The sequence below is a fragment of the Mustela nigripes genome, chromosome 11 (assembly GCF_022355385.1).
Source record: "Mustela nigripes isolate SB6536 chromosome 11, MUSNIG.SB6536, whole genome shotgun sequence".
NCBI classification, from domain to species: Eukaryota; Metazoa; Chordata; class Mammalia; order Carnivora; family Mustelidae; genus Mustela; species Mustela nigripes.
The window spans coordinates 11,784,305-11,802,228 of NC_081567.1; positions in this window are offsets into that span (position 1 = coordinate 11,784,305).

The window sequence follows — 17,924 nt, forward strand, 5'->3', positions numbered from 1 at the left end:
AATTAAAGAGAATGAAAACACTATGTACCAAAACTTGTGGCATACAGAAAAAGGAGCCGGTAAAAGATTTCTTTATTTATCTGAGGGACAGAGCGTGCACAGGGTGAGGGGTAGACAGAGAGAGAGAGCCCCAGGCAGACTCCGCGCTGGGTGAGGAGCCTGACGCGGGGCTCAATCCCATGACCCTGAGATCACAGCCTGAGCCGAAACTAAGAGATGGGTGTTTAACCAGCTGTGCCACCCAGGCGCCCTGGAAATCTATACTCTTAAATTCTGACATTGGAAAGGCAAGGCTAAAACTTAGTGAAATAAATATCCAACTTCAGAACTCGGGTGCAGCGGGGGGTGAGCAGATACGACTGTAAATCTAAAAAGAGTGGAAGAAGCGATGACAAAAGTACAAACTGACGTCAATGCAGTAGAAAACGAAGAAGAAAGAATGAACTAGCCCAAGAGTGGGTTGTTTGAAGAGATCAATAAAATCCACAAATTTTTTCTGAGGCTTAATGAGGCAGAAAGAGAAAAGTCACAAAGAAATAATAGAAGAAATCTTTTAAACGACGTAAGTAAAAACAGAGCAGGAGTTAAAAAGGTAACACAAGAATATTAGGGAAAGCTGAATTGGACTAAACTGGGATCCTTCCCAGAAAGGCAAAACGAACTCAATATTTAAAATCCTGCTTATGTTCATCCTCTCTCCTTCCTTCACTCAGATCGATTCGGAGCAATTAAAGTCTCACTGCCGTGTCACACAGCCACCTGATTTCTTTCCTTTCCTTCTGGATCGGCTCCACCCAGGCCAAGGGAAGTGCATCTGAGACCAGGCCTTCCTCTTCAGTATTTCCACCGCCTGAGAAATTTCCCACAGTTACATTACCACCTTCACAATGTGATTATCCCAATCTCCCATGGGTCTGATCTTTCCTGAATCTCAGGAAATCTTAAGGAAACAAATATAATAGGATAAGGCCCATTTTCAGAATATTGAGAAAAATCGCTCAATCCCCAAAACAAATATGACCATTACAGTAATTTATTATCTTAATGTCAATTCCCAAGCCAATATGTTTCCTAAACTCGACGTCTCATAGAATCTAGACCCATGCGGCTACCATCCATCATAAGTAAAGAGCTCATGTTAGTTTAACAAAAACAACCACAATAAACCAAAGAATCTCCTCGAGACACGAACTTTGCCGTATCCTAAGAAAACACCTCTTGGAAAGTGAATAAAGGACCAGTCCACCTCGTCCTTCCTCAAGGCCTTTCCTTTAAGGTTCACCCAATAAGGTGAACCCAATAAGGCCTTTCCTTAAGGTTCACTCTGATTTCCTTCAATGATTTGTGCACAATTCCCTCATTCCCTCCCAGCTCCGAATACGAGACACCCTGAGTGGCGGTTGGGCTGGTAACACAGCAGCTAACCTCCATCAGAAGCTGTGACCTTAAAACCACCCCCCGACCCATCCCAGGAGCATACCATGCCCTTCTCTCAAAATTCTCCAATTCTGAAGGCTCTCAAGGCTCACTTACTCGAGCAACATTTCAGTTTCCGTGGCGACTGTTCCTTCTGTTCTGGGATGCCTTCGCTTTGTTCCACATTGTTCTCCTCCAAGGAGAGCATCCTCCCCCCCACTTAGGGTTTCCAGATTTCCCCAGCTGGAGTAGCCCACTTGAACATTTTCTGAATGTCAGCTGCCTCTGGGGATTTTCCCAAACCAGCTGTCAATAATATCATAAGGTCCCCAAACCCCAGAACTCTTGTCTTCTTTTCAACATTTGAATCCCCCAGGTCTTGGCAGCTCAAACTCTTCCCTTCTGGGAACGCAGGCTCAGATGCATTTTTAAACCTCTGCCCTGCCCTCCGATGAGTACCTTGCTCCTTCCCAAACCCTTCTGAGCTAGGACATCATTGACTGTTCCACACCGACCTTCCTCACTTTGGTTCCTCTCCGCAGAGCTCCCTCCAGAGCGAGGAGACTGAAAGCTGTTTTAGGCTGATTCTGTTTCTCCCTGGGTTACCACCCAAGATCTGCGCACTTTCTGTTCATGTAGCAATTTCTAAATAACTCCACTCCCTTACCTCCTTTTCCACCTCCAATGAGCACCCTTGATTCCTAGCAGTGGGAAACCACTTGGTTATCGCCCGTTTGCTTGCTTCTCAACCACCCACTTTTGGATAATTCCATTAAGTTGTTTGCCCGACTGCTTCTCCCTCTAACTTTGCCTTCCACTCTGTCTGCCTGTGCTCGCTCTCGCTCGCTCTCTCTCTGATAAATAAATAAAATCTTTAAAAAAAAAAAAAATCTTTAAAAAAAAAAAAAAAAAAAAAAAAAAAAAAAAAAAAAAAAAAAAAAAAGTTGTTTGCCCGACTCAGCCGAAGAAGATTACACAGCGCCTGCGTCCAGAACCCTCAACCCTGTTGGACTTAATCTGTTCTTGGATAAACTCCACCAGCTCCCAATGCTTAAACCCATCGACTATGTATTTCTAGGGAACGTCCTCACCGAATGGGAAAAAATCAAAAACGAAAACACACACAAAACTCAATGAAAACAAGACAATAAAATGAAATTAGAGTCTGTTAATATTGAGTCATGCCACAATCCAGATACTACAGGCATTTTACTCCAGAAGTCTGCTTATTTTAAAGTGAGTTTTTGCAAGAACCCAGAAGTTTCTGTCCCTGCCAAGCTCAGATTCTTACTAATCAAAATCAAAGCACAAACTTTCTCTCTCTCTCTCTCTCTCTCTCTCTCTCTGAGTTTTGCTAATGAAAACCAAGAGCTTCTCTTAACAATATGAGTTTCTTCAGGAGGTCAACCCAACACCCCCACCTTCCGTGCATCGACTCACCTCTGTCTGAAGAATAAATGTTTGTTACTGTAAAGGGCAAACGGACCAGATCTGGAAGGCTTGGTCGGCGCTGGTCATGGCTGCCCGCATCCCCATCCCCCCTGCATTCCCCAGGGCGTCCAGGGCTGAGAATTTGGCTTCAGATCCCTGTTGGGGGTCACCGGAAGCCTGGTGATGTAGGCTGAGCCCCACATGGGATTCAAAAGGTCCTCCGGTCTCTTTACTTAAGATGTCCCTTGGGGGCACCTGAGTGGCTCAGTCAGTTAAGCAGCTGCCTTCGGCTCAGGTCATGATCCCGGAGTCCTGGGATGGAGTCCCGCATCGGGCTCCCTGCTCGGCGGGGAGTCTGCTTCTCCCTCTGTCCCTCACCCCACTCTCGCAGGCTCTCTCACTCTCTCTCTCTCAAATAAATAAATAAGACAAAACCTTTAAGAAAAAAAAAATATGTCCCTTGAGCCCCGGAGCAGCCTGTTCCATGTCCCCTTCCCAGGGGCCCCTCCTTGGTCCCACGTGGCTTTTTTAAGGGCAGAGCTGCTTCTCAGCCTGGCCGTCCCGGGACCTGTCTTATCATACCATCAGCTTCACCTCCGGTGTGGAAAGAGGACAGCCTCACCGAAACCAGCCCTGGGAGAAGGAGAACTTGACCCCTTTCCCGCTCCTCCTTTGTGTCCTAGAAGTCCCCCATCTGACCTCCCCCTGCCTCAAGTCCCACGTCACTCTGGCAACGATTTGTGTAAGCCAACCCACACAGTCCTCGCTTTAAGGCATCAAACAGCACAAATAATGGAATAAAACCTCCGATGGTCTTCCCCTCTCAGGGGTTCAAAGGAAATAGAGATGAGATTATGGCCACTAGAATCCGTCCGGCTGATTATTGGTGCCCGTGGTGACAGGCCGCTGTTTACTGATTCACGGAGTGATAAGTAGCTCAAGGAGAGAGTGTGCAGAGAGCAGAAAGCTGTACGTATTCCTGGAGCTCCGCTTTCCCAATGCAGCCACTTGAATCAAGCCATATGCACTGTGGGCTGACTTTGATTCTCACTAACAACTGTTTAAAAGCGGACAGAGGCAAGGCTTCCAGATTTGTTGACTCGTGTTGTTCTCGGGGAAGCAGGGGGAGGAAGGGTTCTGTTTCCAGCACTTCCCATGGGAGGCTGTTTCCAAAGGAACACAAATCGTTCGCGGGAGGCAGGGTATGTTAGTAGTAGTTGGGGTTGGCGCTGGTGTATGGAATGGCCTTCCAAGAGGTGTGGGCTTCAGCAGAAGGAATCTCATTTTTTTTTAAACTCCTATTCGCCAAAAACGAATTCCTCCTCCTGGCTTCTTATAAGAACTAGCAGTACTCCGACGTAATTATAACATAATCTGATAGATTTATGATGTCCCATGAGCACCAGAAGAATTTTTAGCAGGGAAGTTCCGGAATAGGACCCTGACGTTGATAAGATAAGCAGTGCTGGAAGCTTGGAGCTGGTGATGGTTTTTCCTTCACAGAACCGTACATTCAGACGCTCACTCGACAGGTTTGATGTGCAAGAACTGCACGAGGGTCAAAGGATGCGGTGAGGACAAGGTCCCTCCTCAGAGCACAGGGATGCTTCTGGGGAGATACTGGCCCTCTGAGGGCTCCAAGTGTGGACATGCCACCTCCATCCCCATTCTAACTGTTCAGTAACACACACACACACACACACACACACACCATTCTTCTGGTGGTCAGGAGACCATTGGTTCACTCCAATTCTAGAACCACCCAGAAGCACATTTCAAAGTTAGTGGAGGATCCCTGGTTTACCTCTTGCCCTGCTGGTGGCGTCCCCTGTCCGACAACCCTAGCAAGGCAACAGCACCCTGAGCTTCCGTAACATCCAGTGACGGGGCGCTTGCTAACTCAGGAGACGCTCTTCTCAGGTTCTCTGGGACTCTGGGGACCTCCCCTTGCTGCTGTCAGTTGTTGGGTTCTATCGTTTAGAGCCATGCAGACCTCTTCCCCAAGATACTAAAAATGAGTCCTGAGCCCTTCCTCTCAGCCAAGGACCAGCAGCTCTGTGACCCATTCGCCATACACCAAGCACCAGCAGCTGAGGCTTACCGCCTGCCAGAGCCCTCAGCAGATGCCTTACCCCTGTTTTTCGCACTTCACATTCATAACCGTGCTATGAGGGTTTCATGCCCATTTTGTAGATGGGAAAACTGAGGCTCGGAGAGGTTAAGTAGTTTGCCCAGAATTACTCAGGTAGTGTGGCAGAATATGGACTTGAGTCCATGGCTTTTGGACTCCAAAGCTCATATCGAGGGCTATCCTGGTGGCTCTCTTACACTTCAACTTCAGTTCATCCATATAATTTGTAGGTCTGTCCGTCAGTCTTCCATGTTCCCTGTCTCTCTAAAAGCACACTGCAGGGTATCTGGGCAGCTCAGCTGGCTGAGTGTCAGACTCTTGATTTTGGCTCAGGTCAGATTCAGGGTCATGAGTTTGAGCCCCACATTGGTTTCCTCCCTCAGCGTGGGGTCTGCTTGAGATTCTCTCTCTCCCCCCATCAACCCCTCCCCCTGCTCTCTCTCTCACACATTCTCTCTCAAATAAATCAATCTTTTTTAAAAAATTAAAAAATAATAGCACACCCATGCTTGTCTTGGCATATCTGTCTCAGTTGGGTTTTTTTTATATATATATATTTTATTTCTTTATTTGACAGAGAGAGAGATCACAAGTAGGCAGAGAGTCAGGCAGACAGAGAGAGGGGGAAGCAGGCTCTCTGCTGTGCAGAGGACCTGATGTGGGGCTCCATCCCAGGACCCTGAGATCATGACCTGAGCCGAAGGCAGAGGCTTAACCCGCTCAGCCACCCAGGGCCCCTTATCTGTCTCAGTTTTAATTGTCCCCCTATAGCATTAAGTTATTGGTAAGTGAAGGACTGGTAGAATTAGAAGATGGATATTTGCAATAACCAGTCTACATCCTACAGAAGTAGAACAAGGACTGTTGCTTGAATTATTCAACCACCTTTTGTCCTGCCCAACAAAATTTGGAATGCTCCCAGTACAAAACTCCAAACTAGGCCCAAGAGATGCAATGATGATCTCAAAAATGGCCGTCCATCAAGGGAGACAAGGAAGTGAACCAGTAATCGTGAGACAGGAACGTGGGTCTCAGTATGAAGGGCCCTGTGGTCCTGGTGGAGGGGGGAGTTAGGTCTTATGAGGAGCTGGACTACAGGAGTGGAATTCAGGAAAGACTTTGCCGATGAGGGGACAATTTTGCCCTCTCTCTCTCTCTCTCGCAAGCAATGAGCTTTTTAACAAAGTTGCGGGTTGAGAGGAAGGGTGTCCAGGCTCATTCCAGAACAAACTAAACCACTGTCCTGAAGTGGCCTGGTATCACCCAGGAACACAGAGCTGTCTGGTAGCCCCAGTGTTGTCAGATGCACTAGAGGGAAGGTAGGATAGATATGAGGCCAGGGATAAGCTATTGGAAAGAGATGGTCATCCTAAGCCTTGACATTTGGACTTAGCGGGGAGTCATCAAGAATATTTCTGTGATAGAAGCCGATCCATGTCTTACAAAGATATCTCTGATGACTTTGTTGTGAATTCTAGAAGCCCTGTGCTTGCAATAATGTCAGCCACGATCACACTTACTCGTTTTCAGCTCTGTTACGTCATTTACTCTCAACTCACACTCGCTTTCACAGATGGCACTGCCAGGCCATGCCTTTCTATCCAATACCAGTTGAACCTGCGTGTGGCCCCTGACACACCGCAGGGCATTGACCTGGTTCGTTTCAGCCCCTTTGCCCTCTCATTCACACCCCTCAGGGTATTGATTTTTATCTCCAGCATGCTTACTAGGCCTCCAGCCTCCCGCTGTACATGAATTTAATAAGCCTCTCCCCAAATATTCATGCAAATCAGAGATTAAAAGGAAAAGAAATCAGAAGGCAAGGGCAAAGCTCCAAAGTGTGTCACTAGACACTTCCCACTGGATTAACATTTACTTTTCAATCAGTCCCTTCAAAAATAAAAGCTCTTTAATCAGCAGCTGTTCCACTCACTTGTCCTTTTCCTAGCCAGACGCGGTGCTGAGTGTCAGCATTCTGGATGAACTTCATCATGCAGCACTTGCTCGGAGTCCATCCTCGGGGCTGCTGGGTCTGTGGTTTCCTTTCCTGGGTGCTCACGTGCCAGGCCTTTCGTCTTCCACGAGGCATTCCTGAAGTCTCTTGAGTTGTAGACCCCATCTCCTTTCTTGCTTGGAAATCTGATCTCCACTTGCTTCTCTCCAATTTTCCAAACCACTTGGGTTCTCCGTGGTTCACAAAGACCACCCATAGCATAGGGGTGATCTAATTTGGCAGGTTCCTTTCAGGAGCATGGGGTATAATTTTCTAGCCTCAAATGCCACAAACGTCTGTTTTGTCGTCCCTAAAACGGAGACAAGAATAGCAACACCCCATAGGGTGGTTTGCTAGTTTAGATGGTATCGTGCCACCTGAAGAACCACTGTGTGTCATATAGGAAACATGCCCCCAAAGTTGGTAACAAGCCACCACATTGTTTCCTACTGACAACACCTGCAGTTCAATTGCCCTAAAAACCCACCTCTTCTAGAATCTGCATCCAATCCTAAATTTCCTAATTCTATACATGATGTCACTATTCTGACAAACTCTCAATTTGACATTCAAAAACATCTCTGATCTTCACTTGTCTCCCTCCGTACCCTCAGTCATAGACTCGACCCCTGAAATGCCTCGGACACCAACCATGATTTCCATCCCGCTGTCCCTGTGATGGACTGAATGTGTGGGTCCCCTCAAAGTCCACGTGTGGAAGCCCTAACCTCCCAATGCAACTTATTTGGAGATAGGTCCCGTGAGAAGACGACAAAGAATCCATGAGGTCATAAAGAGGGGACCCTAATCCAATAGGACTGTTGTCCCCAGAAGAAGAGGAGGAGACACGTGCAATCTCTCTCTCTCCACCATGCGAGGACACAGTGAGAAGGCTATCTACAAGGCAGAAGATCGTCCTCGCCAACAACCCAATCGGCCCAACAACTTCGGCATGTCTTGGACTTGCTAGCCTCCAGAAATTTGAAAAAAACAAATTTTTGTTGTTTAAGCCGCTCTGGTTGTGGTTTTCTTACGGGAGCCTAAGCAGACTAAGCCACCACCTTACTTCATGTCTTCACTATTCTGTACCTGGTTTGCACGAATAGTCTCCTGACTCCTGCCCCAACTCCTACCTTCCTCCACTCCAATCCGTCTCTCCCACTGCTGCCCACTTATATGTCCTAAGTTTTGCCCCAGCATCCCCAGTAACTCCCTACCGTTTACCAAATTGAGCACGGATTCACCACTACTTTCAAGATACTCCAGATAGATTCACATATAAACCTCTTTATGATCCAGATCCAACCCTGAATATTCCTCTCTCTGATTCCCAATACACCCTTTGAAACTTCTCATCATTCCTAGGAAACATCTTTAGTTATTTGCATTTTTGATTGGTCTCTACACTCAAATGGAAGGACTAGCTGACTTAGTAGTGACAAGTAGGGGGTTATTACTCTCGTATAACAAGTCCAGAGATGGGAAGTTGCTGCCCTTGGGTTAGCAGCTCACTAATGCCACCAGACACCAGGATTTCTTTGTCTTTGCCCTACCTCGGGATTCAGACGAGATCAGGCGCGTTCAGGGTGGTATGGCTGTAGACGCAGGATTCAAATATGGCTGCCACAGCTCGAGACGCTGAATCTATGTCCAATGCATGAATACAGGAGAAGGAGAAGAGAAGAGGCAGTCAATCCAGTCCCCTTCACTAGAGAAAGTCAAAACCCTCCCAGAGTCTCCACGATTCCCACAGCAACTCATTGGTCAGAACCGGCCCGTACCTGCAAATGTTTCCTCCAAGCCAGGTGTGCACGCCAATACCCACGACCAAACTGGGACGTTGTTAGCAAAAGGAAAAAAAAATGCAACCAGCGTAGCCACAGTGCCTGGCCCTCATCTGAGGTGGGAGAATTTTTATCTTTATTTCTCTTCAAACATCTAACAAAATTTCCTGCACATGCTTTGTGTTCAGAACACACAGACAGGCTGCTTGTATTACCAGGTCTTGATTGCCTACAAATGGCTCTGCAACCGGTAAGTATTTGCTGGTCTCTGTTAGATATACTGGACGAAAACAAGAGTAAAAGAAATTGGATGTGTCCTCAAGCTTGAGAGACAAAGTGACTACTGCTAAAATACTCACCCCAAACACTGTCATCTTGGGGTCCATTTCACACGCCCGGCACTAACACTCACCTCTGCTCGGTGATACCTTTCTTCACGAGTTAGTATATAGAGCAATCCTCAATTGAGCTGGGAAAAATTGCTCTGATGTCTGCATTCTTCTGGCTTGATTGGACAAGATTTTCCTACAGATGTGTGGAGAAAACTTTGTTATGAGGTGATATAATAAAACATTATTGCATGAAGAATGTTAAAAAGCAGGAGGCAGTCATTAGATATGATGCTACAGAATATAGAATGATATATAATATGTAAATTAATCCAGACCATCGACAAGTACACAGTGTAAACATCTTTAATTTTTTTTAAGATTTTTATTTATTTATTTGACAGACAGAGATCACAAGTAGGCAGAGAGGCAGGCAGAGAAAGAGGAGGAAGCAGACGCCCTGCTGAGCAGAGAACCCGATGCGGGGCTCAATCCCAGGACCCTGAGATCATGATGTGAGCCAAAAGCAGAGGCTTAACCCACTGAGCCACCCAGGCACTCCAACAGTGTGTACATCGTTAATGGCAGATAAGACATGGTGTGTGCAGGGGTGTCTGTATATAGATAGTGATGGGTCAGGAACAGAAATAAGGATAGAAATAAAAACATAGAGAGCTTTTAAAAAAATATTTACCCCAATCTTTATAGCAGTAATCTCTGAGCACCGCATTATAATTGGCTTTCTGGTGTGGCTTGTCTATTTTCCCAATTTTTTCAAATGAGTCTGCTTTGCTTTTCTAATAAAAAGAAAAAGGTAGTCTTTTTGTCTTTCTCAACTTTGGGGAGGTTTAGGAGGCACGCCAGTCTTCAGTTGCTTCAAATGCAAATTCTATTAGACGAGACAAGGGCTGGTGAATTTAAGCAGCCCCAAATTTGAGAGAGCCTCTCTTTATGACCTCAAACTGTTTGCAGGGCAGGAATGAGTCACGAATCTTTATTTGCAGCTTTAGAAATACAAGGGGTGAGAGTAAGAACAGTTTGAACCTGGACGTAGGTGGTGCACGACGGAAACTAATTTTCTATGGAGGTTTACCGACGCGTTTCGCATCTTCAGAAATCCCATTCACCGCGAAGTGTGACCCCAAACAATAACACCGCTCAGCGGACAGGAAGGATCTTTAATGCTGTGGATGCGGCCACCTGTACTTCGAGCCTCCTTGAATAAATAAAGCCTGGAAAGCTCGCTGCTCTTCTCCTATTGTTTTAGTAATGGAAAAGCTTTACACTGGATGGACTCACATCAGTTTGATGACAATGACCGTGACATTCAAGTGATCCCTGTTCTACATGCCGGGCTGCGCCGAGTGCCTGCTTCTTACTATTCCCATGACAAAGCAGCTGCCTGCGGGTTATGACTGGACCAGACAAGGCTGGGAAGTCCTGCTGAATTGAAGGTAGAGTGTCACTTTTTAATATTTAAAAAAAGACATGGAGGGGGTTCAAAACAATAGCTCTGATCCAAGAATAGACAGCACGAGAGCCCAAGGAATAAGTAAAAAGACGTGGAGTTTATAAAACGCAACAGATCATCAGGGTTTCTGGCTGCCTTCGATGTGTTCTGAGCTCAAAGGGAAAAGAATACTGGATTGGATTTTCTTCTAGGTTGTCCTGTTTGGATCCTAACACAGGGAAGGAGCCGGGGATTCAAGAAAGATGCTCAGTCCACAAACAAATTCAGTACATTGGGCTGCACCTCTCTGGAAAGTGAATTTCCAGGAGGACGAAGGTCTAATGCCATAGAAAGGTCAACCTTCTATGGCGAGGTCAACCACGAAAAGGCTGTTGTCTACTCAGCCCTAGCAGTCCCTTGGAACGTCTCCTCACCTAAGCATCACGTGAGAAAAGCACGTCCCAGAACCCCCTTCCCCATAGGGTGCTCAGCTTCCCAAGAAAGGCAGTGATGTGGAGAGAGATTTGGAAGCCCGTTATTTTCTGGGGGCGAATGAAGCAAGACACAAGGTCAGACAGGAGAGTCACGAAGCTTCCCAAAGAACTCTCTTGAGCCCCCTGTTTTGATACACTGGGCTAAAACCTTTGACGGTGGATTACCACAGACTTCAGTTCCCTACATCTTCCAATAGCTAAATAAATCTTTCAGTGCTACAATAAAATTATTTGTATCTGGAACACAGAGCATTTGGGGGTGGGGGGCAGTGAAGCTCTTTTGCAGGAAGCCACGGTGGTGTAGACACCTTGTCAGGTATCTGCCAAAACCTATAGATTGCACAACACCAAGAGCGAAACGTAATGTCAACCGTGGACTTTGGGCAACAACGATGTGTCAGTGTAGGGTCACCAGCTATAACAAATGTCCCAGTCTGATGTGGGATATGGGAGCCTGAGGGGGGGGGCATCAGGAATATATGGGAACTCACTACTTTCTGCTCAGTTTTGCTTTGAACCAAAAACTGCTCTTTAAAAAAGAAAAGTCTTTTTTTTTTTTTAAGAAAAAAGTTCTTTGGGGCGCCTGGTTGGCTCAGTGGGTTAAGCCTCTGCCTTCGGCTCAGGTCATGATCTCAGGGTCCTGGGATCAAGCCCCGCATCGGGCTCTCTGCTCAGCAGGGAGCCTGCTTCCCCTCCTCTCTCTGCCTGACTCTCTGCCTGCTTGTGATCTCTCTCTGTCAAATAAATAAATAAAATCTTTAAAAAAAAAGAAAAGAAAAGAAAAAAGTTCTTTGTTCCCAGAACATGTGGATTGTTTTCTGTCTTCCTCACCAAACCTGATGGACCCACAGATTGGCTAATCAAAGTATACTGGAAATTTTAGAAAGAACAATCTGAGGCGCATAATGACAGTGGAAATCAGGTTGTAAATGTAAGTATGAAGTAGAAATCTCGTATAAAGAGCATCGAACCAGAGCTGTTACTATGTCCTCTCCAAATTTATGAGATCGCATTTTTTTTTTACTGTTTTACAGTTCTGATCTTTCCTCTGTATTACATGGTGTTATGTTACACTACGTGATGACGTGGACTTTTGTGTTATTTGGGGAATTCGGGTAGATCTCTCGCTTTCCCCATGCTCTCAAATCTTGCCAAGAGGCTACGAAGGCTCCCAGCCCAGGTCCTGGCCTCTGGCAGCAGCTCACTGGGCATTCATTGTCCTGTGCTATTAAGCCTCTATCCTGTATCTATGCTGAGGGGTAATCCCTGCCTTCAAGGAATCTGTAATCTTTTTAAGAAGACAATACCTTCATAACAGGTGAATAAGAGAAATTTTAATAGTTTAACAGGGTGAGTTAAGAAACATCCCAAGGGAACATGTGGCTAACTTCCAAAGACAGGACAGCGGCAGACAACAGTGGTCAGGAGGTGGCACGAGCCCTCCTGAATATTCATCATCTTAGGCAACCCGGGGCATTTGGAAGATCAGACAGGATTGAGCCAAGGAATGGGAAAACCGCTTTTCCTTCTCAACCTTCTTCTCCAGAATCTTTCATATCCAGTCGGGTTCTCCAGGTTGAACGGAGCCAGATATCTAAGTGGATTAATTGTTATTTATAACAACAGTTTGAACCATGAAGCACGGGTGACCTCCCGTTCCCCGCTCTCCACTAAATTGTGCAACTGGAACAAACAAATAAATGGGATTTGCCTCCCTGCCAAGGATGTGCTACTGTCAGCCATCCGCCACGGTCACCAATTAGAGGATTAAATGATGAATGAACTGGCAAGAGTCAACTACAGTCTTCAGACTCAAGCTCCGGAGACGCTCCACCACGAGCATATGGAATGTACGGATTTTGTTTTCCTGCCCTCTCTGCATGAGGGAGCCCACGGCCACCAGCACCCTCCCGTATGGTCACAAACACATGCACACACACACATTTACACGCCTCCCTCCCACCCACACACACACACACACACACACACACACACTCTCCCATGGCTGCTTTTGACATTTGCATGGCTTTCCCAGTTAGGTAATGGACTCACTCACCATGGAAGGGAATGTATTTATCTTGGAAGGAAGTTGCTTTAATCCTTCAGGGTAGACCCCAAGAGCTCTGGCGACCTTGGCCGGCAGTCCCTACCTGGAGCGAAGCCAGGAGAGGAAGACAGACACTCAAAATGTCAAGGCAGCAGACACTCAGCTTGACACATGGGACAGCATCTTGGAAGAAGGGCTGCGTCGCCCAGGGCCTTCCAGCTGCCCGGGACCCCCGCCTGGGATGCGTTTTCTCTAAAGGCGGACAAAGCCGTAAGTATGCATGAGTTCAGGAAAGATTTAAGGACATGAGGCCCATCTGTAATGCAATCCTGAGAGCTGGCTCGAAATACTGATTAATCATACCCTGGGAAAGGCACCGTGCCAAATACTTGCCATGGATTATCTCATTTAAGCCTCACAATAACCCTGCAATGTAAACACGGCGATTAACCTGGTCTTTGAAATGAGAAACTTGGAGGTTAAATAACCAAAATCACGTAGTGGGTACGTGGAGGAGAATTGAGATCGGAACCAGTCAGATGGATACCAGAGCCTGTTCCCTATCAGAGCCACACGCCTGACTGCCTTCCTTGTGTTGACCTCCCGAAACTTCTGAGATTCACTGTAGAGAGGAAAATACGCATTACTATATTCTCCACTAACTCTCCCTGCACAACATGAGACACAGGTATATGCAAGCACACGTATAAGTGTGTGCACATGCGTGCACACACACAAGCACACATGGGAGCCAAGGAGGGTGACGACATGCAGACACACACACACGCACACATGTGTGCTCATACATGTAGCCAAGGACATTGACTATGGGCGATGTAGAGTATACCCTCAACTCTCTCTCTATGCCTACTGGCCAGGACCATCAGATCGATGCAAGCTTTCACGCACAGTCTCTTGAAGCATCCTTCCTACACCCCCAATGTGTGAGAGGAGTATCCCAGACTTGTTACTGCCCTCACACTAGACAGGCAACATCATCCGGGAGTCCCGAGCATGTTAGGAATCTGAAGGTTCATGACACAACATACACAGACTCCGTACAGACCTACGTGGGCACAGAGTGTCCATCAGAGCCCGCAAATGACTTACCAGCCATCAGCAGCCCCTCTCCGAGCTAGCCCAAGGGAAAAATGATTAGTCTTTTGGCTGGCAAACACACAGCAGGGGCTGTAGGAACTATAAAGGGGCCGTGTCAGGGCTGTTGCAGGCCCCCTACCCAAGCCCTCCCACCGGAGCACCAGGACAGACAGGATCATCAGACCCAGCCCCTTCCCCACCCTCCCGAGAGCCGTCCTCCTAAGACTTCAGTCCCGCGTGGTTTGCCGTTATTGGCAGTACCGGTGGAGGCTGGTCCCAGGCAGAGGGGTAGGGAAGGGAGTGAGTGCTATGCCTTCTTCGGAACCACTGTGGCTCCTGAGATGCCCGGGTCGCTGTGCTGCCTACAGTTCCTTGCAGAGCTTGTCTTTGTCTTCCAAAGGCACATGTGGCATCTGGAAACATCCCTGTGCCCCAAAAGCCCCATGGCGAAGGCTGCCCTTCCCCCTGATGTTTTATAAAGAGCAGAGCCTCCTTCTCTAGTCTCCAAATAAACTTCTTCTCTCCTCAACAGAAACACTGACGTCCAGATGTCTGGTTGCTCTGGGGTTCTTATCTCAATTTACTCGCTAGGGGAGCAGAGTCCAGCCTGGTGTTTTATCCAAGTCCCCGCGCCTCCTGGGGACACCACTGAAAAGGAGCACAGCTGCAGCCCCCTTCCCTGCCCGTGGCATGGCTGAGGTCAAGGGAACAGAGGAGAGTGTATTTGAAGAGAATCACACAGTCTGAAGGGGAGGAGACCACGAGACAACTTGGCATTTGTGCCAACACTAATCACGCAGCTGGGGTGCTGGGCAGAGCTGGGCCTGGCCTGGAGGTCCTGAAGGCAGGAATAAATCTTCCTTCCACCGTTGTGATCTCCATCTCAACATTAAAAAAATCATTGTATTTTTTAAAAGTATAGGTATCTGCTGATGTTTGGATCCCTCAGTCAAGAGAGGGAAGGCAGGAGGCTGTGTCCCCTTGACTGGAGACAAGATTCAGACATCCCTGGGACCCCATTCCTCTGCTGGGAAGCCTCATGCCAACTCCAGCTCTGCTGGGAGGTCTATAACCTGGACAGAGGAGCCACAGGGACATCTCGGCTCTGTGCTGTGACCTCTCACCAACCCTTGGTCTGCTAACAATGCTCAGTCTTTCTTCTCTATTTACATTCCCTTTCTAGAGAACGACCCCTTAGCCCCACCTCCAACCAGAGCCCGCGAGGGTCCCGCACGCCAGAGCCAGGACTGGTTAGCTGACTCAAAACCCCACTCTGGGACCCAGCCAGTTCACCGTACTCTTCAAGAGACTTTATCTGAAAGATCCAGAGCTGTGGGTAGGCAACTCGTCCTGGACACTGAGACAGTAAGTCACGGATTCAAGTTCCAACTTCACCACACAGTAACCACTCAGCTCTGGGCAGTTCCTTTAACCACTCTCTGCAATGATGCCTTGAGATCTTCCAACAACTTGACTACAGAGACCCTCTTTCTCAAATTAGCAAGTGTCAGAGTTTCTGTTCCTGGCCAGTAAATGATGTTCAGCCAAGTCTCAAAGTCTCCTCCACTTCCCAGGCTGCGTGGAATTAGTTGTGCTTCCTATCAACCAGGGCAAAATCCACCCCACCCCCTTTGGGACAGCGTACATGCAGGACAGGCATCGGCAAAGCTCTGATGTCCCAGGACTCCTCTCTTCAAGGGCCACCCTCACTGCTCTGCCCACAGTAGTCTTTCCCTTCCTATCTGTACTTGGTGTCTTGGGACAAATTGGAACTTGGTGAACAGAAGTGAACAGAAGAAGTGAACAGAAGAAGAAATGAAGTGGGTTCAAAGCTGCGGTGCATTCTGGATCATTTCTGCAGGAACTTCCCACAGCGAAGGCAGTGAGCAAAGCCTGGTGAGCTCTGAGATGGGCAGCGAGTCCTCACTGCTGACATCCACTTTTCCAGGTCTTACTGCAGTCCCTCGGCCTTCCTACATGGCCCCCAGGTTGCACATTTGGCCCCAAGGCAGGGACTCAAGCTGAAGAAACATAGTGGCAAGACAGGGCTGTCACTAGGGGGACAACCTGACTCTGTCCTTCCAGACTGCCAAAAACCATTATCCCGGGAACACAGAGTCATCCTGGGCATCGATAACAATCTTAGATGGGAAGAAGACCAGGGTAGAAGAGACGCTTGCTCATCAGCTACTAAATACTAAGGATTTCCACATATGTTCCCACACATAATCCTCGCAACAACCGTCCAAGGCTGTTGAGCAACCGTTCCCACGTTTCAGGGGAAGAAGTATCAAAGAATTTGGGGCCAGTTGTTAATTGTCACTATGGGATCATTCCCCATGCAAAGTTGGGGGAATTCAAGGAAGATTATCAGATTGTCAAAGATCACATTCCTAAATATTAACGGAATGGAGAGGCCAACCCCCTTGTCCGATCCCACACCAAGCATCCCTTTTAGCTGGGTTACAACTGTCCAGGAAGCTGGGCAGTCCTGTCTTCCTTGCTTTGCCGATCCAAGGGAGAAAGGGGACTATACAGACATTCTCTCTATAGAAATTTTAGAAAACCCTCTTTCTTTCTGTTCTTTCTTTCTCCCCCTCCCCCTGCTCCCCTTCCCTCTCCTCCCCCTCTTGCTTCCCCTCCCCCATTCCCCATCCCCCTCCCCTCCTTTCCTTCCCCCTCCTCCTCCTCCTTCTTCTTCTTCAATGTAAGCACCAACTGAGCACCTGGCTGCCTGGCCTCCCTGAGTTATTCCAAAGCAACAGTGAAATTCGACCACCCCCACCTTCAAGTTGCCCCCCACCAGCCCAGGGCTGTAGAACTTAAGAAATTAGAAGGGGGTGTCATCAAGCTGACAGACAGATCAGAACAGAGATCTCCAACCAGTCAACAGTGTCTTCCTGAAGGCCGAAGCCATATTCTTCTCTTGCTCTGAAAGGACGGACATGGTTCTCGAAGTAGAAGCTCCAATGTGTGCAAGATCCTAGAGTCTGAGAGCTGAAGGGGCACTCGGACTCCTCCCGTTGTTCATTGTGAAGACCCTCGGACAGATTTCCTGCCTGCCCCTCTGGAATGATGAGCACAGACGTTATGGGTAGCGGAGAGGAACACCTACCTCGTCTGAACTGCTCACTGGAAATAGCTCTCATTTCCAAATGATCCTTCAGGGGTGGTCATAACAGATTATAGACTTAATTGCATCCTGTTCATAGACACTGTATGTTCCAGCTGAGTGGCTTCTGTGGCCAATTTCTCCCCCTCGAGGATGAAGGAGTCCACGCCCTCGCATGTGGTTGAGAACAGCCTCCGGCCGGTCCACCAGCCAAGAGGTGGTGGAAAAGCTCTGAGCACAGCCGCTGAGCCCTGGTTTTGAAGGCTTGTTGTCCTGGATTCAAACCCTCCTTCTGCCACTCATTCAGCCCACTGCCCAGCCTCTTTGAGCCTCAGGTCACTGACCATCAGACCTAGATTGGAAAAGCATTTCCCTCATTCAGGTCGCTGTGAGATCATGTAAAGTGAGACTGAAGCCTAATGCTTGGCGAGCACCAAATGCATCTGAGCTTCTACCAGAAATAACTAGAAAGTCTGGGGGTAATGCTGAAGCCCCGGCTAGAAGGAAAGGGGACGAGTCAGGCTTCAGGGGCTTCACAGCAGCTGGAGGCAGGCAAAGAGACAAACCTCACGAGACCAGACAAGGGAAAGAGGAAGCCGAAAATCTGGCAGGATCTGGCGTTTGGAAGAGTCAAGTCAA